The sequence below is a fragment of the Triturus cristatus genome, chromosome 10 (genome assembly GCF_964204655.1).
Source record: "Triturus cristatus chromosome 10, aTriCri1.1, whole genome shotgun sequence".
Classification (NCBI taxonomy): Eukaryota; Metazoa; Chordata; class Amphibia; order Caudata; family Salamandridae; genus Triturus; species Triturus cristatus.
In genome coordinates, this window is record NC_140593.1 from 554,923,790 (window position 1) to 554,951,169 (window position 27,380).

Consider the following 27,380-nt stretch of genomic DNA (forward strand, 5'->3'; position numbering starts at 1 on the left):
AGTTTGTATATATCCTTCCTCTCTTTTTCGGCTTCTCGCCACCTCTTGGGAATAAACATGACTTTGTTTATTAAATCACCATGGTTTTCAAGGTAAATCTCCTTAGCATTGGGAAATCCTGCCGCAAACGCCTTTTCTTTTTCATTAGTACACACAGAACAATGTGTAGATGAAAACATATGCGAACATTTTTGTAAGCAAGACAAAGTAGCTTGTCAAGGCAAACATATTTGTGCTAAGGTGGGAAGCCATTTCCGAGAGGGAAACCGGAAACTATATTTTATGTTGGATAACCGTTTAAGAAGGGAATTTTGTGTTTATTTTGTAAAAACCTTGCGGCAGCTGATCAACTTGCAGTCTCTGCATTCTGTTCATAAAAGATTCAGATTTAAGACAGAATGAGGAAAAACATCATCAAAAAAATCAGGGAGCTTACCCTAGGCAGGGGCGTTCACAGACATTTGCAGGGGACCAAAAGGCATGTTTATGCTTTCCTGACGCCACAGGCTGTTGAAATGCTGTCGTTCTTCCTCACTAACCCCTCACCTGTGACAAAATACCTTACGAGGGTCAGGTTTGCTAATTCTCTGCTACATGGAGCTACAGATTATCAATTTGCCATGGCTGGTTTAGGATCCAATTAAGCTTCAATTGTGCAACATGTTAAGGAAGCATACATTGTTTACCAGAGGAACTGCAGTAATCGATTTATTTCACATGAACCTTCTGCCTAGAGAAGAAAAGGTGCACAACATAATCCTGTCACTAGAGGAAAGGGTCCTTCAATACAAACGTGAAGCACATTTTCTCCAGGAGAGAAGCTTAAAAGCGTATAGTTGAACTGAAGCGCAAAAAGATATTGCAGCTCTAGAGTAAGTATACCAACTTTTTTTCATATAGCGTTTATATTGCAACTGAGCCATTTCTCGATGCTGTAAATAATCTGGATTACTATTACCCAATTTACTGCAACTTTGTGTATAAAAACCTGACATGATGAAAGCCTGGTTTGACCATGACTGATCTGAATTGCTGCTATATCTTGAGAAATAATGAAAAGCAGATGGCCAGCACGATCCTACAAGTAAATTTCAAGAGGAAGCACATTTTATTAACATACAATCCGTCAAGAAAATTAAAATACGTACATCCACAGTGATATCTATCACCCATTGTGGCACTGTTTCGTTGAGAAGCATAGATTCAGTTTCACCCCCAGAGTCCCGGCATAACAGTCTAGAAAGAGAGAAGATAGCTTGTCAGCAACCACATAAAAATATCAATTATAAACGCACCCTAATTGATCATTTGTCATTTTTTAATCAATCGCGCTTACAACAGTGTTTGTCAAGTATGGCAGGGATCAGCAGTCACCAAGAAAACAAATGTATTCAATGAGAACAAAAACACTACAATTTACAGAAAGACTACGGTGCAGCACAGCAATGGGCTAATTTGTATTGCGTGCTATGCAGAGAGGTAGTATGACTTGGCTCCAACTACTCAACATGCAACTTCTGATATTGTGAATCATGGTGTGTTAAAAAAATAGTGTTAGATCTGACATCCTTGGCTGCACTCTTTTTGCTGCCCTTAGCACTCTGTGCACTTTACCGTGGCAAACAAGTGGTAAAGTTCTTGAGATAGCTCCCTCAAAGAATATAAAGTTAGCATTGACTAATAAGTTCCTAGAAAATGGTACTACATGTACCCAAGGCCTGTAAAATAAATGCTACAAGTGGGCAAAAGCACTCATTGTGCGTCCACTAAAGTAGCACTGTAAAACATCTCAGGCCTGCCAATGCAGCCTGCAGTGCAGTTTTAAAAACAGCCATTTCGATCTAGCAAAATAAACCTTTTGCCTGCTTGCGGCTGGTATGAGTCACAGGTGGGGGAGGGTTGTGATCGGAATTAATCAAATAAAGTTTTTAAAAACATACCTCGAGGCCTGGTCCTGCATCTTTCCCGCTCCTGCTCTCCTGCCTCCGACAGGACCAGGAAGCCAGGCTCCCTCCCCTAAGCCAATCATAATGCTACAATTGCACCATTGTGATTGGTCTGAGTGCCGTCACACGGCGCTTAGCCATGGGCTGGAGGGGGTGGGCATGTTCTCCATGCAGGCTGTAATGCAGCCTGCATGAAGAACAGGGAAGAGCACGACTGGTTTGGGCAGCCCAAGAGGGCCGACCAAACAGTCATTGTGGACTTTGGAGTAGGCAAACCACTCCTCCCCTGCCCGGAGAGCAGAGCCCACCCATCGCAAAGCAGCAGGATAGGAAACCTAAAAGGACAATAACTAGGTTATTGTCATTTTATGTTTCTCACTGCTTAAAAGCAGTGGGGAGACGCTCCTCTGCCACAGCGGAGGAGCCGCCCATGCTTTTGCCAGGTCTAAACCTTTTTTAAATTCATGTAAGTCACCCCTAAGCTAAGCCCTAGAGACCCATAGGGCATGACACCTGCTATGTAAAAACTTTTTTTAATTGAACATGTGGGGGACTCAATATGTTCCCATTCTGAGCTCAGTGCACCACACCCAGCAGAACACAGAAAGCAGCTGCTATCAGGCCAAATTGAAACGGTAAAAGCATGAATCCTCGAGATAGAACCTCCTGGGAGTGATTGATTCCATAGGCTTATACAGACCAGAGTTCCAGGATATAACCTGGATTTGGATCAGTGAGCCAGCGTGACCGAGATCCAAGATTGCCGCCATGAGCGGGATTGAGGGCGTGGCTCACTTCCGCTTAGGAGGCGTGTCTTCTCAGTGAAAAACAGCGGCCCCGAAAGACTAGTGAACGCCCAGCTGACCACCTTCATCGAAGATAACTCCATCCTAGATGCATCCCAGTCTGGCATCCGCAGCAACCACAGCACCGAGACCACGCTCCTCTCCGCCACCGACGACATCCGCATGCTGCTAGACCAGGGACACACCGCAGTCCTCATCCTCCAAGACCTCTCCGCAGCCTTCGACAACGTCTCACATCGCACGCTAGCCGCCAGACTCCACAACTCAGGAATACATGGATCCGCCCTTGACTGGATCCAATCCTTCCTCTCTGACAGAACCCAGAGGATCAGACTCCGCCCCCTTCCTCTCCAACCCCACTGACATCTGCAAAGTACCCCAAGGATCACTTAGCACAACGCTCTTCAAAATCTACATGGCCCCCATCGCCACCATCAGACAGCACGGGCTCAGCATCGTATCCTACGCCGATAACACCCAGCTCATCCTCTCCCTCACCAAGAACCCAGAAGACACCAGACTCTGCTTCCAGGAAGGAATGAGAAACGTAGCAGCCTGGATGAAGGATAGCTGCCTAGAGCTCAACTCTGAGAAGACCGAGGTCCTCATCCTCGGACCCTGCACCTCAGCATGGGACAACACCTGGTGGCCCCCCGCCCTCGGGAGCCCACCCACCCTGACAACGTACTGAACCTCGGCATAATCCTCGACTCCTCGCTCTCCATGACCTGCCAGATCAACGCCGTCATGTCCACCAGTTTCAACTGCCTCCACATCCTCTGTAAGACCTGCAAATGGATCCCCCCTACTGCAGAAAGACTGTCACCTATGCACTAATAACCAGCAGAATAGACTACGGCAACGCCCTCTACGCCAGAATCAACAAAACTCTTCTACGCAAACTCCAAACCATCCAGAACGCCGCTGCCAGGCTCGTCTAAGGGACTCCGCGCCACAAGCATATGACCCTACATCTGCGAAGCCTCCACTGGCTCCCCGTCGAGAAGAGAGTCACCTTCAAACTCCTCACCCACGCCTACAAATCCCTCAACATCGGCCCCAAATACCTCAACGACCGAGCATGTTTGCACATACCCAAGAGGAACCTCCGCTCCGCTGACCTCGACCTGGCAAAGGTCCCCTGCATCCGCAGAAACAGAACTGGCGGGAGAGCTTTCTTCTACATCGCAGCCAAGACCTGGAACGAGCTCCCGGTCAACATCAGACGCTCCCAAACGCTTCACACGTTCAGGAAGGACCTCAAGACCTGGCTTTTCACTGACCCAGACCTGCTCTGCTCCCCCCCCCCCCCCCCCCCACCAGGCACCTTGAGACCCTCACGGGTGAGTAGCACGCTATATAAACCTCTGATTGATTGAACCCAACTCTTAATAGATCTTGCAAAAGGAAAGAGTCTCTAACTATACATCTAGAGGAGGGCATTAGAGACATGGGTCTCATTGGGATCTGGAGTGAATTACATGGGATGGAAAGATAATACACCTTTTACTTTAATGTTCATAAGATTTCCACAAGAATAGATATGTTTTTACTCCGAGACGCGTGATCCCACAATTCCTAGAGAGCAGTATAGAAACCCAGATTTTGTCCGATCATGCCCCAATCTTGGCTTGGTTCGATATGCAAGGAGTCTTCACCTGACCCCCTCAATCAAACACTGTTGGCTGAACGAGCTAGCTTTTAATGATCTGCTAATTTCAGACTCTCATCAAGGAGGCCCTCAATTTTTACTGGGAAAATGCAGAGCATGACACCTTGTTCATGGCCCGATTGGGACACACCAAGATTGTCACAGATGGGGAGTTTGTACTCCATATGATGGGATGGGTTGGGGTGGGGGTCAAATCCTCTCCTCATGCCTATTTAATTATTCTCCCGACTCAGAAATGAATGATGGACTCAGAGACTGTTCTGATTCACAAACCAATATACACTTCCTACAGGCCTAGAGCTTTACTAAATATTGATTAAAAAAATCTTTACAAAAATTCTCTGGAAACAACTGGAAAACGTTTGACTGCATCCAATACAGCTAACCTAATCTGGGTACATTCTAGGGAGACAGGCCAGGTATACAAATGTTTGTCAACCTTTTTCAGGCTCCTGAAAATCAAAAAATCCAATTCTTGCTGCTCTCATTATATGCTGAGAAAGGCTTTTGATGGACTGGATTGGCAATACACTTTTAAAGTCTAAGACCAGACCCCCTTGGTCCCGGAAAAAAACAACCGGATCAGAGGTATACATGTTCATCCCACAACCAGGTTGCGCATTCACACTGCACTGACTAATCAATACCACTACGAAGGGGTACCAGACATTGTTGCCTTCTCTCCCCCAGCGTTTTAGTACTGGCCCTTGAGCCCCTGACCTACAAAATCAAGTCTAACCCAAGGATCCGGTTATCGAGGTTGATAGCATGACTTATAAACTAGTCTTTGCATAGTATACATTAGGTTTCCTGAGTGATCCATGGGAGTCACTCCCTGCACGCTCATTCAAGAAATATAAGCCAAGAGTCTCGGCTTTAACATTAAATATGAGAAATGAACTGCATTGGGAGTCCCCACCCTTCCACCTACCTGGAGGGTCTCTTCAACAGAGCACAATCTTCGAATTGAAACGTACTCCCAGGACTATTTAGGCATATTTAACTCCACTCTGTGAGCCCGTTAGTACAATGTTACCACTACTAAATACATTACACAAGGACTTATACCGTTGAGGCAAACTTGAGATTTTCTGGTTTGGACAAATAACTTTTATAACAAGCATTTGCAATGCAATCGGTATTAACCAGGGTGCTGAAACATCCACTGTTCTCTAACAAGGAGGGAACGTAGGCACCAAACTGCTCGACACGCTAGGTATCTGAACACATGGAGAAAAATATTGCCTTTCAGCCGTAAATGGTATAGTCCAAAGCTGTTTTTAAAATAAAATCAGGGCCTCCGGTGATCATATCACTAAAAATATAGGTTTGAAAAACAAAATTGTCTACGGGTGCTCGTGGAAGACAATTTCTATGGACTGGAATCCAGAGAATGCTAAAGTGATTCTGTTATTTTACTGACCTCTGCTGGTCGTTTTCTATCAAGAAAGTTAAATATAGACAGCTGCTAGAACATTTTAAAAAAGAAAGTCCCTCAGCAGAAAGCAATTCTGATATTTTACTGACCTCTGCTGGTCGTTTACTATCAAGACAGTTAAATAAAGGCAGTTGAACAGAAAACAAGTCCCTAAGCGGAAGCAGACAAGTCCTAGGGGTGATATCCAGAGCCCACAAAGTACATATACACATAAGTATATACAAAAGTATATGCAAGGGCCCACGAATGGTCGACCTAAAAATGAACCTCCTACCCAAGATGCTGTACATCACTCAAACCCTGCCCCTTCTGTTTCACAGGGAGGTGCTCAATTCCATGCAGAACAGACTACTAGATTTTACCCGGAGATGCAAAAAAGACCATAGTGGCCAAGAAAACGCTATATATACACAGCGAGACCTGGTGAAGGAAAGTAACATCTACTTTCATGGTTATCCCCACTTTTTGCTGGTGTTATTCTGTTTTCTGACTAGTCTGTCTGGGATCCTGCTAATCAGGACCACAGTCGCTGTGCTCTCCTTAAATTTGACTATGGTAAGTACTTTGGTACCTTCCCAATTGGCTACCGATGTACCCTTATAAGCCCCTAGTATATAGTACTAAGGTACCCAGGGCATTGGTACCCCAGGGGTCTCCCATGGGCTGCAGCATGTATTATAACACCCATGAGTGACCACTCAAACAGTGCCTAAAGGCCTGCCATTGCAGCCTGTGTAAGCTGGTGCTAGCACCACTCACAACAGATATAAGTTTCTTTATATCCGAGATCACTGCACTTAAAAACTATAGGTCACCCCGAAGACATACCTTTCAATCCTGAAGGCAGGCTGCTAGATTATAAGTGTGAGGGTGCATTGCATGAGCAGGACACCCCCTACAGACCCAGGAGTCTATTCGCCAGGCCTTGTAGTGCGGTCAGCCATTTTATACATATAGTGGACATCAATTACGAGATGTCCAACTATATATTGGCTGCACCGAAACCGCTCATGTTTGGTATCAAACATGTTGAAATCCTACCCCAACACAGATTCCAGTATTGGATTTAGGATCCCATGTACTGAGGGGCTCCCCTAGAGAGCCCTCCTGTATTCCCGGTACCAACCTTTCAGGGTAAAGCACGCTAGTGCTGCTGCCGACCACAGACAATTCTGCAACCCTGCTGCTGAGTTGAGCTCGAGCAGGGAAAGGTAGAACAATAGGTTTTCTGTCACAGGGAGTTGTGACCACCTGCCAGACAGGACTTTGTGTATTGGGATGGGGTGGGGGCGCTTGCCAGCACCACCAGACTGTTTTGAAGGGCACATTTGGTGCCCTCCTTGCATACTCCAGTTGGAACCAGTTCAGGGAGCCATTGGCTCCCACCCTGGCACGAAGCTGAACAAAGGACATGGGAGTTTCCTTCCCTCTGTCCAGCCCCACCTCTTGGAGCATTCCCTGAAGCGTTCCAACCCTTTCCCTAGGGTAGTTAAGGGATTACCTGTGTGTGGCTCTTCAGATTTGTTGTGGGACAAGATTCAGATCGGAAACCACTTCCACTTCTACCATCTGGGTACCTTGGACTTCGCCTGGAACCGAAACTGTATCAAGGAAGACTCCTGCTGCTTCTGGTCTCATCGTCCTGCTAGTTTTCTGCATCGTCTGTGCCTGTGCTTCATCCAAGTTCATCTCCAGGCCTGTGGGCATTAAAGACACCCGAAGTAATCTCTCGGAGTGAAGGAGTTACTTCTCTGCATCTGCAGGCACCGCAACAAAGCTGACTGGTCTGCTGCCCCCAAGGCCCCACAGACTCGGAAAGGCTCAGTAACACAGATGGTGGTTCTGCAACTTCCTCGAGGTCTGCACTGTCTTCTCAGCAAGTTTGAGTATCCTCCTCGGAACCGCTAGAACAGACCCCTGTGCACCACATTGATTCGAAGTTGCCAAGGTTTGTTGACTGTCCTCCAGAGATCTTCGGGCTACAAGAAGCTCCAGCCTCCAGCATCTCTTGCTACCAAGATCTTCGTCCTCACCGCATCCTCTGCACCGTGGGCCTGCATCCTTGGTGAGCTGCTTGAGGTGCTCTTGAGACTCCTGTGCCTTCGGCCTATCGGTCCTCTTGAGGGTGTTTTTTTGACCTCAGTGGGCTCTCCTGCTTGCTTGGGGCCCGCTCTGACTCTCCTTGATTTGGTAAGTCAACTGGACCTAGCTGGTCCCGACACTGCACCTTCTTTGTTTTCCATGTCTCTTGCTGCTGTCAGGGCTTGTTGTTGCTTCTGCCTGACACTGACCCCCTGGTTCTCGACTTACAACGTGGGACAGCTCGTGAATGGCTCCTGGTCTTCCACAGAGTCGCCTGATCCTCACAGCTGCAGAGACAAGGTCACCATCAATTCTCCTGCATCTTCCGTCATCGGTGGTCACTGGTCTTCCAAGCCTCCTGGTCATTCCCAAGTGGCATAGACTCTGCCTCCTCTGCTTGCAAGTACTTCTCTTCAAGAATCCATCCTTAGATTCCACCAGACTTTTTCACCTTCTTCACCAACGGCATCTTCACTGAAGACCTCCACTGTGGTCTACGGTGGTTTCTGACACAATTTGCACCAGGCTTTCCTGGTATAGGTATCTTGGTTCGTGGGGTATCCACGTGTGAGGTGACTCTCCAACCTTCCATCTTTTACGGGGTTTCTTCAGGGTCCAATGGGAAGGGTCCTTCTTCAAACTGAAACCACGACTTCCGTATTGACGTGTATTGAGTACGTGGTTGTGTTTCCAATCTGCACACAGCCTTCGTGGGGTTCCTGGGTATTTACCTCGGGTGGTTCCTTGGCTCCCAAGCTCTTCTGAGTCTTCTGGGTCAAGTCTCGACTTTGGTCGCAGTTCGCATTCCACTTCTTTAGTATATGGATTGATCTCCACCTGGAGACCACTGTTTATTTGTGCTTACTTACCAGTTTCCTTCAGAACTATTGTGTGTACTGTGTTCATATTGCTGTGAAGGAGATATAGCAATGTGTTAGTAAGAGTGTATAATAAATAACTATTTTTATAACTACATTGTGTGGTTCTTTTTCGTTTAATCTACACTATATGATTCGTTCTGGTAAAACAAGCTGCTAAACACTCCTTCTGGACTAAGCCTGAAGGCTGCTCACCACAGCTACCACTCAGAGCTTTCTATGGTTGTCTAAGACCACTAAAATCACCATAAGGGTTGTCTGGATTACTGCAGGGTGCTTTACTTAACTAAGTGTGCACCATATACTAAGCCAGCCTCCTACATTGCTGTGCAGCAGTTGGGATTTAAGCCTGCACGGTTTTACCAGCTAATCTAGATGTGGATTTAATGAAAAATCCTCACATATAAAAATATTGTTGTAAACAAGTAAGTTCTACTGAATGGTCAGTTTGGTTGTTAAGAACCTAGCAGAACCCTTTCTGCAGTCTTTGGAAGTTCAGTATTCACTAGGGTAGGTAGGTGTGGGTGTAAAGGTACTTGCACTCTAAGGGTTGCACAATAAGTGCTGCAGCTCTTAGAGGCCTTTCCTGGCCACAGTGGCCTTGATTCCTATGGTACCAGTTACAAGGGTCGTACATGTGGCCAAAGAGTGCCAAATGGGTTTTGTATTAATGCAGTTTTAGCGAAAGAACATAGGTCCTGGGTACCAGGTTGGCAGGAACCCAGGGCACAATCAGTCAAAGTACATAAACAGTTTGGCACAAAGTGGGGGTGACCATGCAAAAGGAGGGCACTTTCCCACAGGGGTTGTCCCTAGTGACCTCAATTCTGAGCATGACCAGGAGGAATCTGATAACTCCACCCTGGTAAACTCTGATCCCCCAGGGAATAGTATTGATAGCACAGAGGGTGTCCCTAGAGGTAGGTCCACCTTGTTCCTCCTGGGAGGGTGCAGAGAATGCAGGGTAGGTCTATGTCCTCCTCTGCCAATTCCAATGCTTCTGTTAATTTCATAGGGACCTCCATCTTTAGCTAGAGGAATGAGCCTTTGGAAAGGGAGCACCACCTGATAAAACTCAAGCTCAAGGAAGAACATTTGGTTCTTGATAAAGAGACCCTGGAAGTCCAGAGAGCTAGAAAGAATTTGGGACTAGTCTCATGGTGGCAGCACTGGTGTACATAGAACAGGGAACACTCCTTTGACACTAGGAACCTTAGCAGGATAGTCCCTCCTTACCAGGAGGAGGAGGATGATGTCCATAAATGGATCACTGCTTTAGAGAGGGCCTGTAAATTCCAGAAGGTCCCTCAAGGGCAGTGGGCAGCTATCCTGTGGCACTCCTTTGCTAACAAAGGCAGAGACAAGCTCCTCACAGTTAGAGAAGAGGATGCTGATAATTACTAAGTCTTGAAGAGTGCATTCATAGATGGGTTTGGTTTGACAACTCAACAGCACAGAGTTATGTTTAGGGACACACAGAAGGAACACACTCAAGACTGGGTTGATTTAATAGGCAATGCTATTAAGGTTCTGGAAGGCTGGATTCATGGAAGCAAGGTACAGGACTATGAGAGATTGTACAATTTGTTGATGAGGGAGCACACACTTAATTGTCAAAAATCAACAACTACACCAGTACCCGGTGGACTCCTATCTACCATTTCCCGAAGAATTGGGAAAGAAGGCAGACAAATGGGTCCGCACGAGGGTTAAGCAGAAAATCATGGTGGTGGAGGGGAGCAGAAGAAGCAAGATTCGTCTAAGGCCCCAGAGAAGGATGGGGAGAGGGGTAAAGATAAAAAGGAGTCTTCTCAAGGTACCCAAAATCCGACTTCTGGGGGTGAGTCCAAAACTCCAACAACTCTAAAAAGAAACCTTGGTGCTGTGTAAGAAGCAAGGCCATAGGCCAAGGGATGCTAATTGTCCTAAGGCCATCACCAAGGAAGCTACTACCACTGCCCCTAAGGCAACTGCTCCCCCTAGCACCAGTACAAGTAGTACAGATCCGAAGGGATTAGTAGAGTTAACCGTGGGTTCTTGCCTCGTCAGAACACCCACTTTGGCAAGATCCATACCACTGTCACAGATTGGGACAGCCTCTTTACTTCTAAATACTACTAGCTTGGGCAAGCGCAGGCAACAGCCTTTGATTAATGGAAAAGAAGCTATGGCTTACAGGGACACAGGGGCAGTGTTACAATGGTGACAGAGAACTGTATGTCCCCTGAATAGATCATACTTGGACAATTGTACCAAGAGACCAACTCTAGCAATGTCAGGACTGATCACTCCTTGGCAGCTGTGAATCTCAGTTGGGGACGGGTAACAGGCCCTAAAAGAGTTGTGGTTTCTCCAGACCCACCTGTATATTGTCTGTTGGGAAATGATTTAGAAACTTCAGCCTGGTCTGAAGTGGAATTCAGGACACATGCAGAGATGATGGGAATATCTGCCAGTGCATTTGCCGTCACTAGATCTCGGGCCAAACAGCTAAGCACTGAGGGAGTAATGGATCCTGAAAGAATGGACCAGCTAGCTCCTAAGAGAAGGAGCAAGAAGGGTAAAGATTTATCCTCCTTCCAAACTCCCAGTACGAGTAGATCTCCTTAGGGAGATGATCCCAGTTCCTGTGAAGGAACTGCCCCAGAGGAACATGGGCCTGACCAGGCAGATTCTTTGGGGACAAGAGGCCCTTCCAGGGCAGATTTGAGTTTGGGGCAGACATCCTGCCCCTCTCTTGAATAGCTCAGACAGCAAGCTGCTGCTGAGGAGGCAGGGAATGTCAGTGGGTCCCATAGGATTGTAGGAGACTGGCTTAATATATGGTTCACACTTACGCAAGTGTAGCACCCTGCACTAATTCAGACAACCCTTATGGTGATTTTAGCGGTCTTAGATAACCTTAGAAAGCTCTCCAAGTGGTACCTGTGGAGGGCAGCCTTCGGGCGTAGTCCAGAAGGAGTTTAAAGCAGATTGATTTACCAGTAATTGATCTTACGGTGCAGGTTAAGTGAAAAAACCACACAGCATAGTTATAAACAATCACTAACACATGACAATCACTAACACATGGCAATATCTCCTATCCGTCGATATAAACACGATACACACAAATACTTTGGAAAAAGAACACGTAAGTAGCACAAATACACAGTGGTCTCGAGGAGGGGATCAAACCATATACAAAACAAGCATTGGCATAGCCAATAGGTCTCGCCTTTGGGACATTATAAGTGTTTAGCCATGCAACAGTTAATGTTGCACCAAGGATGTTTTGCTGCATAATTAAATTCTTATAAGGTCCCAAAGGCGAGACCTATTGGCTATGCCAATGCTTGTTGTCACTGCATTCAGATATATGATACAACAAGTAACATCATACCTACAACAAGTCAGGACTATTGGCTATGTCAATGGTTGTTAGTTCCATAAGATAAATAAGCAGCAACTATGGCTTGTATATAATATTGAAAAAGCTTCCACTTAAAGCCTTGTTGACACCACAATAATGTTGCTGCTCCTCAGTTTCAAAAAGAGAGGGGAAATCCAGATAGAATATGACTCTTTAAAGGATTTCCCTTCCCCTAAAACGCTCACCTGGCATGACATCATGCCGTAACTTCTCTCCACTAGTGAGAAGTGAGCAGTGTGAGCACGCGCACATTGATGTGCCTGCTGTCACTGCAGTCTGGGGAAAAAACGTACCGTCTATGCCAGGGCACAAAACAGAGCCCGATGGAGACCAGTTTCAAGCTCCCCTTTAAAAAACTGCTGGTGCTCAGCAACGGTGAGTCCCGGCCCACTTAAAGCCCTGCTCCTAGGCACACAGTTGTAGACACTCTGGTCATTCGCTACTCCCTCACTCCTATCTGCGGCTTCCAATAGCTAATATCCTATGGGTAAAGTTGCTGTTAGTACCTGGTTATATGTTTTCTGAATACCTGGCGCTCTGCCTATCTGAGCCCTCCTCTAGGCCCCTGTCCTCGCTGACACACTTACAGAATAGGTGAACACTCCTCATGGAAAGATGAGGGAAGGGTGAAAAGGATTGAATTGCCAACTTTTCTCTGCAAATCAGGTCTGCTCTATTCCTCCTGCAGGAATAGGGCAGGCATGATTTAGTAAGTAGGTGTAGAAGCATGTCTTTAGGGGCACCCCATCAGACATCCACAAGGATTCCACCCACTCTCAAACCCCATCCCTAAATAGCTGTCACTTTCAAGTATTGTACACGGGTGTGCGTCTGCACTCTACAAATACCTGTGCCACAGTACATAGGTACATACATGTAGGTGGTACATTTTTTCCTGCCTAGCCCCTTACTTTTCTAGTATTTTACCTACACGACGAATTGTTCTTTCTGTTCTGGAAGTTGCATTTATTTAAGGGTCCACACCATGTACAGTGAATCGCATGTTTTAATGATCACCTTTTTAACCCTATCAATGAGTGCAGTGTACTGGTTGCCTTAAATTAATATCTGCTGTATCAAAAACGGTAAAAATAATTCTTAACTGTAGTGGCTCAAAATATGCTGACGAGAGCATCAAGTTTATTTCCTTTGTTTTCAGAAGGGGAGGGGAGTGCACAGACAGAGCGGCTCAGCACCTGTGACCCGGAATTCCTGCAACGCTTAGTCCTTGTTTTTTCACGCCATATCCCCATCATCTCTCCTCTGCAGATTCCATGAATGCAGATGGGTGTTTTACCTTTGGTGGGTTCTATTTTTGTGGCGGCTGTTCAAATAACAGAAGAAGAATTTCCTGACTAAAATTAGACTATAACGGCCTCCGGTGTCCCTTCGTTTGGTGACTGTGAAGTGACTTGTGTGCGGATAACATTAATCCCTAAGATAGCTGTGGCCATATGTAATTAGTGTAATGTCATGGCTTGAAAATACTGGTTTGCTTATCAGGAGAACAAACAGATGCCTGGCTTTCTAGTCTGAGGCTCGGGGTCACGCTTGTGTCCGGGGTTGGTGCCGGAATAGCAGAAATTCCTTTTTTGTAATTCCAGGATCTAGAATCGAGTCTGCAGATCATTCACACACAACACAAAGCCCTCTGTTCTTTGGACGACCCCCTGCCTGAAATAGGCTTAGGAGGGCAGAGCGTTCCCTCTGCCGTGAGCTCACCAAATCAGACATCAATTATATCTATAAAACAACAAGCGCGCGCCTCGAGCTGAAAGGAGGCAGCAGGGGGAGGGGAGAGATGAGGGGGCCTGCTCCGGTTTCCTCCCTTGCGGGAGCGAGCAGGGGCACCATATGTTTGCAAGTTAATTACAAACATATGGTGTCAAAGCTCGCTCCCGCAAGGTAATCGCTAAACGTGCACGCGTTGCCATTGAAAGCAATGCAACGTGTGCACGTTTTTAGGGCGAAAAGCGAATCGATAACAAAAGGTCTTTTTCCTATGCAGCGCATGCGCGCTGCTAGGCGAGACCTAAATAGTGGTAGAAGAACCACGACTTAAGTTGAGAATAGACACAAAAGACTTATAAGAGCCGGGGAACCAAGGAACCACCAAAGGTGAGTATCTAGGAACCACACAGAGGTTGTGTGCAGAGTGGAAACACGACCGTGTGCATAATGTAAGCCAATGGGTAAGTCGAGGCTGCAATTTTAAAGAAAAAAGGACACATCCCAGCAGACCATGAAGAAACCCAAAAGGAAGATGGAAGGTTGGAGAGTCACCCCACCCATGGATACCCCAGGAACCAGGATACCTACACCAGGGAAGCTGGGTGCATAGGTTCGAAGTGATGCCGGAAACCGCCATAGACCACAATGGAGGACTTCAGTGAAAATGCCGCTGGTGAAGGCAGCAAAAAATAAAAAACAAAAAAAAAAAAAAAAAAAAGAAGAGTCCTGTGGAACCCAAAGGTGGATTCAAGATGAGAGGTACCTGCAAGCAGAGGGGACATAGTCTACGCCACTCAGGAGTGACCAGGAGGCACGGGAGATGAAAGCCCACCGATGTCGGAGATGCTGGAGAATTGCACGGTGTCGAAGTTGCAGCAGTACGGACCTGGAGACGCTGGGCAAGACCATGATCCGTTCAAGAGCTGTCCCATGTCAAGACCCAAGGGGTCACCAACAAGCCTTGGCAGTGGCAAACAACGTAGTTGTAGAAAAAAGGGCAGTGTCAGGACCGGCAAGGTCCAAGTGACTCACCACGAGCAGGTAAGTCAGAGCAGACCCCGAGCAAGCAGGGGAGCCCACTGTAGCCAAAGAAGACCCTCTAGAGGGCCCACAGGCCTGAGGCACTGGAGTCGCAAGAGGACCTTGAGCAGCTGAAAAAAAAGGATGCAGGCCCACGGTGCAAAGGATGCAGTGCTGGCGAAGATCTTGGCTGCAGGAAATGCTTGAGGCTGGAGCTTCTTGGAGCCCGAAGATCTCTGGAGGAGAGAGTCAACAAGCTTTGGTAACAGCAAGTCGACGCGGTGCACAGGGGTTCTGGTTCAGCGGTTCCGACGAGGGATACTGGATTCAAACTCGGTGAGAAGGCAGTGCAGGCCTCGAGGGAGTTGTAGAACCACCACCTGTGTTGCTTAGTCTTTTGGAGTCCGTGGGAGCCCAGGATCAACAGACCGGTCAGCTGTGTTGCGGTGGCTGCAGATGCAGGGGGGTGACTTCTACACTCAAAGGGAGATTCCTTCAGGTCTCTCGAATATCCACAGGCCCTGTGAAGAACCTGTATGGAGCACGGACACAGACGTTGCAGCAGACTTGCAGGACAATGAGAAAAGGAGCAGCAGGAGTCTTCCCAGTTGCAGTCTTGGTTCCCAAAGCTAAGTCCAGAGTGTCCAGATGGTTGAAGTAGAAGTTGTTTCGGATCTGAATCTTGTCCCACAATGAATCTAGGGACCCACCCACAGGTAAGCCCTTAAGTACCCTAAGGAAAGGGTTGGGACGATTCCGGGGTCCCTCCCAGAGGAAGGGCACATACTCCCATGTCCTTTGTCCAGATTCGCACCAGAGCGGGAGCCAATGGCTCCATGAACTGGTTTTAACTGTAGTAAGCAAGGAGGGCACCAAATGTGGCCTTCAAAGCAGTGAAGTGGCACTGACAAGTGCCCCCACCGTGTCCCAATAAACTAAGTCCTGTCTTGGAGGTGGTTACACCTCCCTGTGACAGAAAACCTATTGTCCTGCCTTCCCTTTTGAGAGCTCGGCTCAGCAGCAGGAGGGCAGAATCGTGTCCCTGGTCAGCAGCAGCCATAGTTTGCTGTCTGGGTCTAGAAGACTGGTACCGGGAGCACTGAGGGCCTCCTGGAGGAGCTTTACAGTGCATGGAATCATACTTTTCACACCGTTTATGGTGTGGGGGTATGATTCCAACATGTTTGATACCAAACACAACAGGGTTTGTTACAGCCAGTTTAGAAATAGCCATAGCGTAATGAAGCATGGACACTCCATGTATCTTAGTGGCCGATTTACTTACAACCCGGGAGAATGGACTCCGAAGATTGTAGGGGTGCCCCACTCATGCAGGGGCACCCTCCGACTTCGAACCAAGCATCCTGCCTGCAGGATTGAAAGGCAAGCCGTAGGGGTGACTTATAGGTTTTAAGTGCAGTGAACTCAGATATTAGGAAATGTATATCTGTTGTAAGTGTTGCTAGCACCAGCTTACACAGGCTGCAATGGCAGGCTTGTAGTCACAATTTGAGTGGTCTCTCATAGGTGGCATAATGTATCCTTCAACCCATGGGAGACCCCTGATATAACTATGCCCTGGGTACCTCAGTACCATATACTAGGGAGTTCTCAGGGTACACCAGTAGCCAATCTGGAGTGTACCCAAGTACTCACCATGTCCAATTTAGGGAAGAAGCACAGAGACTGGGGTCCTAAATAGCAGGATCCCAGTCAGACTAGTCAGAAAAACAATTACACCGGCAAAAAGTGGGGGTGACCATGAAAGCAAATCCTACTTTCCTACAAGGATCTATTGGGAAGATGGGCTTCTGTTCTCGGAGTGTAGAGACCCCAAGAATGGTGCCACCAGGAGGTTGGTAATACCGCAGAAGTTGAGGGGTTTTCTTCTATCCCTGGCACGACATTACCCTTGAAGTACATCTTGGCCAACCTAAGTCTTGGGACAGGCTTGTCCCTCATTTTCACTGGCACCAAATGTCTGAGGATACCAAGGAGTTTTGTCGCCCCGTTGTCACTTGACAAGCTAGTGGTAAGTCCAGTGGCACTACAAAAGCCCCCTTAATTCCACTTCCACTAGTTGGGGCTCTCTTTGCGAGGGTAGGACTAGACATTGTTAGTCCTAAAAACCCTCCAACAGCATCTGGACACGGTTACATCCTAGTAGTGGTGGACCATGCCACTAGGTATCCAGAGGCTATTCCCCTTAGGACCACTACAGCTCCTGTAGTGGCTAGGGTCCTTCTGGGAGTCTTTTCCAGAGTAGGTTTCCCTAAGGAGGTCTTAAAAGACAGGAGGTACAAACCATGTCTAGTTATATTGCTGTCTTGTGGAAAGAGTGTGGAGTAAACTAAGTTTACTACACCCTACCATCCACAGTGCAATGGGCTTGTTGAAAGATTAAAAAGAATCCTCAACGGTATGATCATGGGGCTCCCAGACAAGCTCAGGCGATAACGAGATGTCTTACTACCCTGACTTCTATTTGCCTACAGAGAGGTTCCACAGAAGAGGGTTGGCTAAACCCCATTTGAACTTCTGTTCGGACATTCAGTTAATGGGTCCAATGTGCCTTGTTAAGGAGGGCTGGGAGCAGCCTCTCATACCTCCTAAACAGGATATTGTGGACTATCTCATTGGCCTGTGTTCACGTATGGCTGAGTACACGAAGAACGCCAGCAAAAACCTTCAGGCCAGCCAGGAGCTTCAGAAAGCTTGGCATGACCAAAAGGCTGTACCGACTGTTTACCGGCCAGAACAGAAAGTGTGGATGTTGGAGCCTGTGGCCCCAGCAGCTCTCCAGAACACGTTGAGTCACCCCCACACCATTCTTAAGAAAAAAGGTGAGCAGGGAGGAGCCTAGCGCGTATCCAAGATGGTCGCGTGAGCACAGGGCTCCCCGGACCCTTTCTGCTCCTCGGAATTTATCCTGAGAATATCCTGACGTGGTTTATGGAATCTGGGAGACGAAGACCAGCTGAGCACATATCTCTTTTCAAAAATCAAATCGGACCTGGGAATCCTGAATTGTCGTCGTCGGAACTTTTGGGACCCACCCGACGGAGGTGACCGGGGTGACGGTGACCCGTGGGGCCGGGTTGCAATTGAACAACAGTGGCTTCAGCGCGGTGCCAGTTGCCGATCCACCACTTTCGGTTTCGGTTTTGGACTTCAGGAGACTAGCTGGCGGGCGCGCTCGAGGCGGCGGGGTGCTTCCTGGGCCTCTGCACGAGGCTTTGTCTCCACCTGCCACTAGAGTGCCTATCGCCTCGGATCCCCTACACCGACATATTGTGGTCTTTGGTGCGGCACTGGTTTTCCTTGCTGGTGCCCTTACACCTCTTGCTCGGAGGTCCCCTTGGGTGACCGTGCTCACATGGGGGGCAAAGGGGGTCCCGAGGGGCGCAAGACTAAGGCTTCCCTCCGCGGGGGAGCGGTCCAGAGCAACAACATGGACCGCTACACCCAGGGCAGAGGGTCCCCTGGAGCTGCTGGCCTCCCCCCGGACACTGCCGGGGGTGGCACGACCGTCACTACGGAGCTTTCCCTGCAGGACATTATGGGCGCCATTGATGGCATCAGGGAAACCATTGCCACGCAATACGAGGCCCTGGCCCGTAAGATCGACACTGTCGCGATTGACGTCACCTTAATCCGGGCCGATCTCTCCAAAACTAACGAGAGGGTCCAGGCTCTCGATGCACGGACCTCCACCCTCGGTGCGGAGGTGTCGGATCTGCGGGCCGCGCTCGGGGACATCAGGGTGGTCAACGATCATATGGCCCGGCGGCTGGAGGACTTCGAGGGACGTGCCCGACGCAACAACATCCGCGTCATAGGTGTACCGGAGTCCTCCGAAAACCGCCCGGTTGACCTCGTGGTCGAGGAACTTATCCTGCAACAGTTGTCCCCGGCTGGCCTAAGTAAGTTCTTTGCCGTGGAGCGGGCCCATCGAGTTCCGGGCGGTCGGCCACGGCCGGGGGCCCCCCCCGAGGCCTATCGTGGCCAAACTGTTCCACTACAGGGACCGAGATGCTATTCTGCAGGCCTCACGGACTCACGGCCCGGTTCGTCACGAGAACTCGACCATTAATTTTTATCCGGACTTCACGCAACTGGTCCAGAAACAGCGGATGGGATTCCAGGGGGTGAAGCGTCGTCTCCGCGAGCTGGGCCTAAAGTATTCGATGCTCTACCCTGCAAAACTCCGAGTGGAACATGGGGATCGGACAGCCTTTTTTGACTCTCCTGTGGCCGTAAGTGACTGGCTGGACTCGCTGCCGGACGGAGGTGGCCGTCCCGGGCCCTCTGCGGGCACCGCAGGTGACGGGTCCCCTTTGGAATGACTTTTGGTCCTTGATTTTGTCATTTTGCACTGTCCAGTTGGGTCTTACTCCTTTTGTATATTGTGTTTCACCAGGACCCGTGAGGGGGGCGGGCGGGGACGGGTCCCTTTCCTCCTCCGGGGTCTTTTCGTAGAATGGGGTTAGTGGGGCGACAGGCACACTGCAAGTTGGGGGGGTTTTTTGGCCCGCAGGGGTGCAGGGTGGGGGGAGTTGGACTTGGGGTGGGGTTGGGGGGGTGGAGGGGTTGTTTTGCTGTGTGTGTTTTGTTTGCAGGGCGAGGTATTGATTTTTGTCCACATTTGGGAACTGTGCTGCAGGCTGGGGGACCCTTGATCTATTGGAGGGGATGGGGGGGGGACGGGTTGAGGCTTATGTCATGGAACGTCAATGGGTTGGGGGACCGTATCAAGCGGGGTGTAGTACTGCAGTATTTGCGTCGTTTGACTCCTGATGTGGTGTTTCTCCAGGAGACGCATCTGGTTGGTAATGTTTGTCATGCAATGAACAGGGGGGGATACCGCCTCGTGGCCCATTCTGGTTTCACAACTGGTTCCAGGGGGGTGGGCATTCTCCTGCGAGCCTCACTTCCGGTGGAGATCACTAAGATAGTCTCGGATGATAGAGGGCGCTATGTGTGTCTGATTGGGAGGTGGGAGGGGCAGCCCCTTTCCCTGGTTTCAGTCTACGTCCCCCCGGGCCTCCAGAACTCCACCTTCACTGACTTGGGTCGAATGCTGCTTGAACTTCCGGACAGTCTTTTGCTTATGGGCGGGGACTTTAATTCGGTGGTTTCGGGGGATCTGGATCGTCACCCACCAAGGGCCCTCCCCGCCGCCCAGGCGTGGCTGGGTGGGCTGTTGGAGACCTTCGGCCTGGTGGATAGTTGGAGATTAATGCATCCGACCCAATGTCAGTTCACCTTTCACTCTGGGGCGCATGGGAGTCTTTCTAGGCTAGACTACTTCCTTATGCCCGCGGCGCAGACTGGTCGGATTCGAGAGGTCAGGCACCTGGCGCGGGGTATCTCGGACCATTCTCCGCTGTGGCTGCTCTTTGACACCGGGTCGCGGTCTGCAGGGCGGATCGCTCCCATTAACCCGTGGTACCTGCGAGACCCTACGACTCGCGACAGCCTGGTTAAGGCTATGGACCAATACTTCTGTGATAACGAGGGGTCGGTGTCGTCTGCAATGTCCCTGTGGGAAGCCTTTAAAACCGTGATCCGCGGACACGCCCTCTCCCAGATAGTGGTGGCTAAGAAGCTCAAGAGTGAGGCAGTGGTGAAGCTGGAGACTGACATCTCGGGGCTGGAGTCGGCCTTGGAGGCGAATGTCACTCCGGACGGGCTCCATGCCCTCAGCCTGAAACAGTTTGAATATAGGTCTCTTGTCACTGATGCGGCCAAAACTATGTATAGGGAGCAGCAGGGTCGACTGTACGACGCCGGGGACAAGGCGGGAAAGTTGATTGCGTGGCTGGACAAGAAGGAGAGAGTGAATCGTGTGGTCCCGGAGTTGTGTGTTGCGGATGGGGTGTGTGTGACTGAGCCTGGTGAGATTGTGAAATGTTTCGCCGACCACCTCCGGGCCGTGTACTCCCCAGTGACTGGCAGGGATGAGGATGACTCTCGCCTTCTACTGAGGGATATCGCTTTGCCCAGCCTGTCCATTGAGGACCGTGAGCAGCTGGACGCCCCCTTGTCGGTGGATGAAATAGCAACCGCGATCCGCTCCCTTCGCTCGGGCAAAGCTATGGGTCCCAACGGTCTGCCTATTGAGCTATATAAATTGCGCCCTGATAAGCTTGCGCCCTTCCTCGGTCGCATGTTTCATGAGTCTCTTACGGCGGGTTCCCTTCCGGCCGACCAGCGTTTGGCCACGATAGTCGTGATCCCCAAGGAGGGCAAGCCGCGAGACCGCTGCACTTCTTACCGGCCTATTTCACTGCTAAATGCAGAGACTAAAATCCTGGCCAAAGTCCTCGCCAATCGTTTGTTGAGCGTCGTTTGCGATCTTATTCATCCTGACCAATGCGGCTTCATCCCGCATCGCAACACTGCTCTTAACTTGCGGCGTCTTCACGGCGCCCTTGCCAGGGCGGAGTTCCTCTCCGAACCGGCCGTGCTGGTTTCTCTGGATGCCACGATGGCTTTTGACACCATCGAGTGGCCGTTCCTCTGGGCGGTCTTGGCTAAATTTGGCTTTGGGGAAGGATTTATCGGCTGGGTGAAGCTTCTTTATACGGGACCCATAGCTCAGGTGGTGGTGAATGGGCGGGTCTCTCGGCCCTTTGCCCTCGGCAGGGGCACGAGGCAGGGGTGCCCGTTGTCCCCTCTGCTCTTTGCTCTCGCCCTGGAGCCACTCGCTGCTTGGCTCCGCTGGGAGCCCTCGATTAGGGGGATCCGGTGGGCCCCGGGCTTCGAGGATCGGGTCTCGCTGTATGCGGACGATATTCTCCTGTATCTCACCTCGCCGCGGCAGTCGCTCAACGTCCTCTTTGACGTTCTGACTTCCTTTGGGAACAATTCGGGTCTCACGATCAACTGGTCTAAATCCTGCGTCTATCCTATCTCCGGTGGTCCTCCTCTCCTGCCGCCTCGGCTTCCGATCCAAGTATCTCTGATCGGCTTTAAGTACCTGGGGATATACGTCTCGTTGGACCCGGTGGCTCGCTATGAGCAGAATCTCCTGCTTCCACTTCGGCGACTGCGGGAGGACGCGGCACGGTGGTGCAGGCTGCCCCTGTCCCCGCTGGGTCGGGCCGCGCTGTTTAAAATGATGTCCCTTCCCAGGTTCCTCTATGCACTCCAGAACTCCTTTGACGTCATTCCGGTGGCCTACTTTCGGGAGGTGGAGAGCCTGCAGGGGAGACTGGGGTGGGACGGGCGGGCGCGTATCGCTCTTGCAAAGCTTACTCTCCCCTGGTACGACGGGGGCATCGCGCTTCCCGACATTCGCAGGTATTATTGGGCCTCGCAGCTATCGGCCATTAACCATGCCATGTATGCGCCTGGCTTGAATCCGGCGTATGAGATGGACAAGTTCCTGCCTCCCGGCGGGAACTATGACAGGGCGCTTTACTCCCGCTCGGCTGGACGGACCCTTACGGGCCCTACTAAGATTGCGGTGCGGACCTGGAGGGCCGCCACGGCGGCCATGGGCTGGAGTGAGCGACTGACATGTGCTACTACTTTGTTTGCCTCCGACCGCCTGGGCAGCCTCTGGACTGCGAAGGGGTTTGACCGGTGGGATACGATTGGTATCAGCAGAGTGGGAGACCTATGGCATAAGGGCACGGTTAGGACCTTCGCGGCTCTCCAGGGCGAATACGAGCTTACTGACAGGGAGTTCTTCCGCTATGCCCAGGTTCGTCACGCTCTGCTCTCGGTCTTTGAGGAGGGGACCAAGATCCCGGTTTCCTCGCCCCTCGAGGACCGCATACTTGACGGACATGTCCCCGACAGTACTATTTCTTTAATTTATAAAAAACTGATCAACCACCGGGCTGACCTCTTGGTGCGCCTTCGGGAGGCTTGGACGGGGGATGGGGTGGAATTGGACGATGAGGACTGGCAGTCTGCACTGTCGTCCCCCAAGGAGGTCGCCATTCCAGCCCGTCTCCGCTTGGTACAGCTTAAGATTCTTCACCGGGTGTATGTGACAGGTCCCCGCTTGGTCTCGATGGGATTTTCCGACGACGGGCTCTGTAAGCGGGGTTGTGGGCTCAGCGCCACCTTTCTCCATATCCTGTGGGAGTGCCGCGAGGTGGCGGAATACTGGCGCCGGGTCCATACGGTTATGGGACAAGTCACTGGGGTTGTGCTGCTGCCGGAGGTGCGTCGCTGTGTCCTGAATGTGTGGGAGCCCAATGATTACAGCGCGGCTCAGACTCGGTGGGCGGCCCTGGGGAACATGATTGCTAAGAGAGATATAGCGCAGCTTTGGGGCGCCCAGCGGCCTCCCACCGTGTCCGTATGGAAGGAGAACATGGACTGGTGTATGTTCAGGGAGAAGACTGTGTATGTGGCCCGTGGTAAGCCAGGAGCATGGGGTAGAATTTGGGGGCAATGGAACGCGTATCGCGGGGGTATCTGTACGCCCCCCCTGGTGGACACCGATATCGCCATGTCCCCCTGACCCTTGATGGTTCCTTGCACCTTTTGGAATAACTAAATATGGACGTTCATCTCCCGTGACCCTCCCCCCCCATCCCCAGCCTTCCGGTACTCCTTCCTTTTGCCGGCTGCTTAAGGTTTGCAATGGAGTTCCCCGGAGAGAGCCTGACCCGCACTGTTTGCCTTTATGCCTCGCCTTTTGTTTTTTCTTTTAGTTTTTGTGTCTGTTGGACTTAAGTCTCCTGTTCCTTTAGGACTATCCGGAGCCACTACGGGGCTGGGCCCCGGGAATCGCCTGCTGCCTTGATAAAATGTATATTTCTCTCTGAACCTAGCGGCCGGCCCTGGTGGTTGTAGGCCCGTACTTGTAACCGACTTATTGTTCAATAAAAATCTTTTAAAAAAATAAAAAAAAAAAAAAAAAAAGAAAAAAGGTGAGGTCACCTATTTGGTTGACCAAGACACTCCTTGAAGTCCCCACAAGGTACTTTAAGTAAACCGCCTACAGCCTTTTGTTGACAGGGCTGACATAAGCTTGCTCATGGCCACTGATGTGGGACAGGAGGAAGAGGGTGACCTCTCTCCCTGATCTCCGCTATCAGGACCCTGTTGATGGATCAGCTGATGGAGTAGCCCTGGCAGGCAGCCTCACTGCCCAGCAGAAAGATGATTGCAGGAAAGTCCCAAATCAGTTTTCCCACAAGTTCTCTGACTCCCAGTCAAAACACCTGGTGTAACCAGGAAGTGGACACAGGTGACAGTCTGCCTGCGAAGAATAAAATTTACAGACTGCCTGACCAGGTCAGAGAGTGCATCATGACAGAGGTCTAAAGTTGGGGGGTCACTGAGCCTTCAGATAGCCCTTAGGGCTAGTTCAGTAGTCCTTGTACCAAAACCTCACACCAAAGATAGTAAGAGATGAGCTTTTGTGTAGACTACAGAGGCCTCAATGCAGTCCATAGTACTGATGCCCATCCAATTCCAAGGGCAGATGTGCTTATTGGCCTCAGCCAAGTATCTTAGTACATTTGACCTGACTACTGGCAAATCAGACTCTGAAGTAGGCCTGGGTGGTAAATTCCGTTCCGCTCGCAGAATTTGTGGAATTTGGGTAATTTCGCGTTCCGCGGAGAACGCGTAATTGCCAAAAAATTCTGCTTTCCGCGGCTTCGCAGAATTTGCTTGTTCGCGATCTCAAAATGCGTTTTGGTGAGATATTTTCCCCCGAACATGCAAACAGCGGTCACGAACAGGAAAAAAGCATCGCAAACAAGCAATTCCGCATGTTTGCGGAATTTCTGCGTGTTCGCGGAAGATTTGCGTAGCGCGACTAGGCAAATTCCGCCCACCCCTACTCTGAAGATGCCGAGCCAAAAACAGGATTTTCAACCCCTGGTGAGCATTATCAATATATTGTACTGCCTTTTGGTCTGAAAAATGCACCTGCCACATTTCAGAGGCTGGTGAACAAAGTTCACAGGTCTGGAAGCCTCTAGTGCAGCTTATCTAGATGATATTGCTGTCTTTAGGTACACCTGGGAGGATTACCTGTTATGTTATGTTATGTTAAAAGATTATAAAGCGCATAGCTGTCCAAGGTCTTCCCAGCGTTGAATAAGTGAGTTATGGAACAAAGATAGTAGGGGGAATTTTAGTGGTACTGCTGAAAGATCCAGCTTTTTCCTGAAATAGATTCAGCTTCCAAGAATCTTAGTTCACATGGAAGTGCGTTGCATAACTTAAATGCCAGGTGTGAGAAAGATCTACCTCACCATCTTGCTCTTCCGATTCAAGTGGTTCTTAGGAGACGTTCATAGTGTGATCTTAAAGATCTGTTGGGGACATATGGCACAATCATGTCTGATTTTCTGGGGATCCCTGGTAATTATAGCTTTGTGTGTTAACAAAAGTGCCTTACATTTTGATTCTGGCCTCAATCGGTAACCAGTGGAGTGATTTCAAATGTTCCCCCACTGGTTCATGGATTGGAACATTACACAGAAGTCGAATTACGGCATTCTGCACAACTTGGAGTTGTTTGATAACTCCCTTTATTTAGGGGCCCCAAAATATGTTTTCGTAGTCTAGACGCGAGGTTACCAGTGCATGTATTACTGTTTTTCTTAAGTGTTTTGAGATCAGCTCCAATACCTTTTGGGGCATTCTGAGTAGTCCGAAGCACAAGTCTGCTAGTTTTTTTGCTTTTTCCTCCATTGTAAGTTCCCTATCCATACAGAATGCAAGATTCTTAATAGAAGAACTCTGAACTGGCTGATTACCCATACAACTTGGCCACCTAGACAGAGGTCTGTGGACTGATTTATTTCCAAGAACCAAAAGCTCTGTGTTGTCCCCATTCAGCTTTAGACAGATGCTTGTCATCCAATCAGCCACCTTTTTCCAAACATGGCACTAGTTGTTCAGAAGCAAGATTAGTTCCAGTATCAAATGAGATCAAAAGCTGCGTATCATCGGCATACGAGACCATGGATATGCCAAACTCCTGGACAATGTCAGCCAGCAGATGCATATAGATATTGAACAATGTTGGGCTGAGCGAGGAGCCCTGCGGCATCCCACATATCAGTAGCATCTTATCAGAAAAGTAGCTAGATTCCATGACTTGGACGGATCTGTCCTTCAGGAAGGATAACAGCCAATCCAAAGCTTTGTCCTGTATACCAATTTCCCGGAGTCTGTTTTGTAGAATGCTATGATCCACGGTGTCAACTGCTGCGCTTAGATCTAAAAGCAATATAGCGGCTGAGCTACCCTGGTCTAAAGTCCTTTTAAGTTCCTCTAAGACTGCCAATAGAGCTGAGTCCGTGCTATACTGTGCAGGAAAACCCATATGCGTGGCATGGAAACAATGACTGTTTTCCAGGAAATCAGACAGTACCCCATTTACATGTTTCTCCACAAGCTTCTTACATGGTAGGAGTGAGATGGCCCGATAATTAATGGGTTGTGATGGATCTAATTTTTTTTTTTTATTTAGTAATGGTCCGATGATTGCACGTTTCCATGGTTTTGGGACTTCTCCTGCCATTAAGGAGTGACTAAGAATTTCCACAATCGACGGGAGCACCTCCTCCCCGACTTTATGCAATACGTGCAGTCGTGCGGGATCTAGGGGAGAACCCGATCTGATCTTGCTCATCAGAGTTCGCCCTATGTTATTATTAAAAGGTAGAAAATAGGTAAGGGCAGGAAGGGTAGGGGCCGGCAAAGGGTCTATTACATAACTTGTTGCTGTCCCAGTCTCTCCGTAAAGGGAACAACATATGTCTATGACTTTTTGGTGGCAGAATGAACCTAAATAGTTACATTTTTCCTAGGAGAAATATCAAGTAGGATTGCCTTGGTTTAAGGTTAAGGATTTCAGCTCTTTAAACAATTCCTTGGGGGAGTTTTGGGCCTGATTGATCTCATCTTCAAAGAATTTCGCCTGGGCTTCTTTAATGTTATTTTGACTGAAAATCATAGTCCTTCCGCCATTTCCTCTCCATCTTCCTACTGTTCTTTCTTAAGGACACCAGGTGGGCATTAAACCAGGGAGCTTTTTTGATGTTAATTTTAGACTTTGGTACAGTTTTTGGGATAACCTGGTCCACCTCGGAAACCTTCTGGAGGCCCTGCAAAAGGCAGGCCCCACTATCACGGCCACAAGGTGCCATATAGGGCAGAGTAAGGTTGTCAACTTGGGTCATCTGGTAGGTGGAGGCCAAGTTCAACCACTGGAGAGCAAAATCCAGACCATAATGGACTGAGTTGCTCCAACTACCCAGACTCAGGTCAGACCTTTCTTGGGCCTGACTGAGTACTATAGGAGGTTTGTTAAGGTATATGGGTCCTTTGTGACTCCCCTTAATGATCTCACCTACAAAAGGATACCTAAGAAAGTTCAGTGGACAGTTAGCTGTCAAAAGGCATTT

At 49.3% G+C, this 27,380-nt stretch overlaps 1 protein-coding gene across 1 annotated transcript in view; it reads right to left on the bottom strand.

Moving 5' to 3' along the window:
• Positions 1-1,148: 1,148 nt before the first annotated feature.
• LOC146789715 (Golgi reassembly-stacking protein 1-like) overlaps positions 1,149-27,380 on the bottom strand; it is a 258,173-nt gene continuing 231,941 nt past the window's right edge. The window contains exon 6 of the mRNA XM_085632047.1: positions 1,149-1,236. The gene's annotated coding sequence lies outside the window, so the exon portion shown is untranslated. The remainder of the gene's footprint in view (positions 1,237-27,380) is intronic.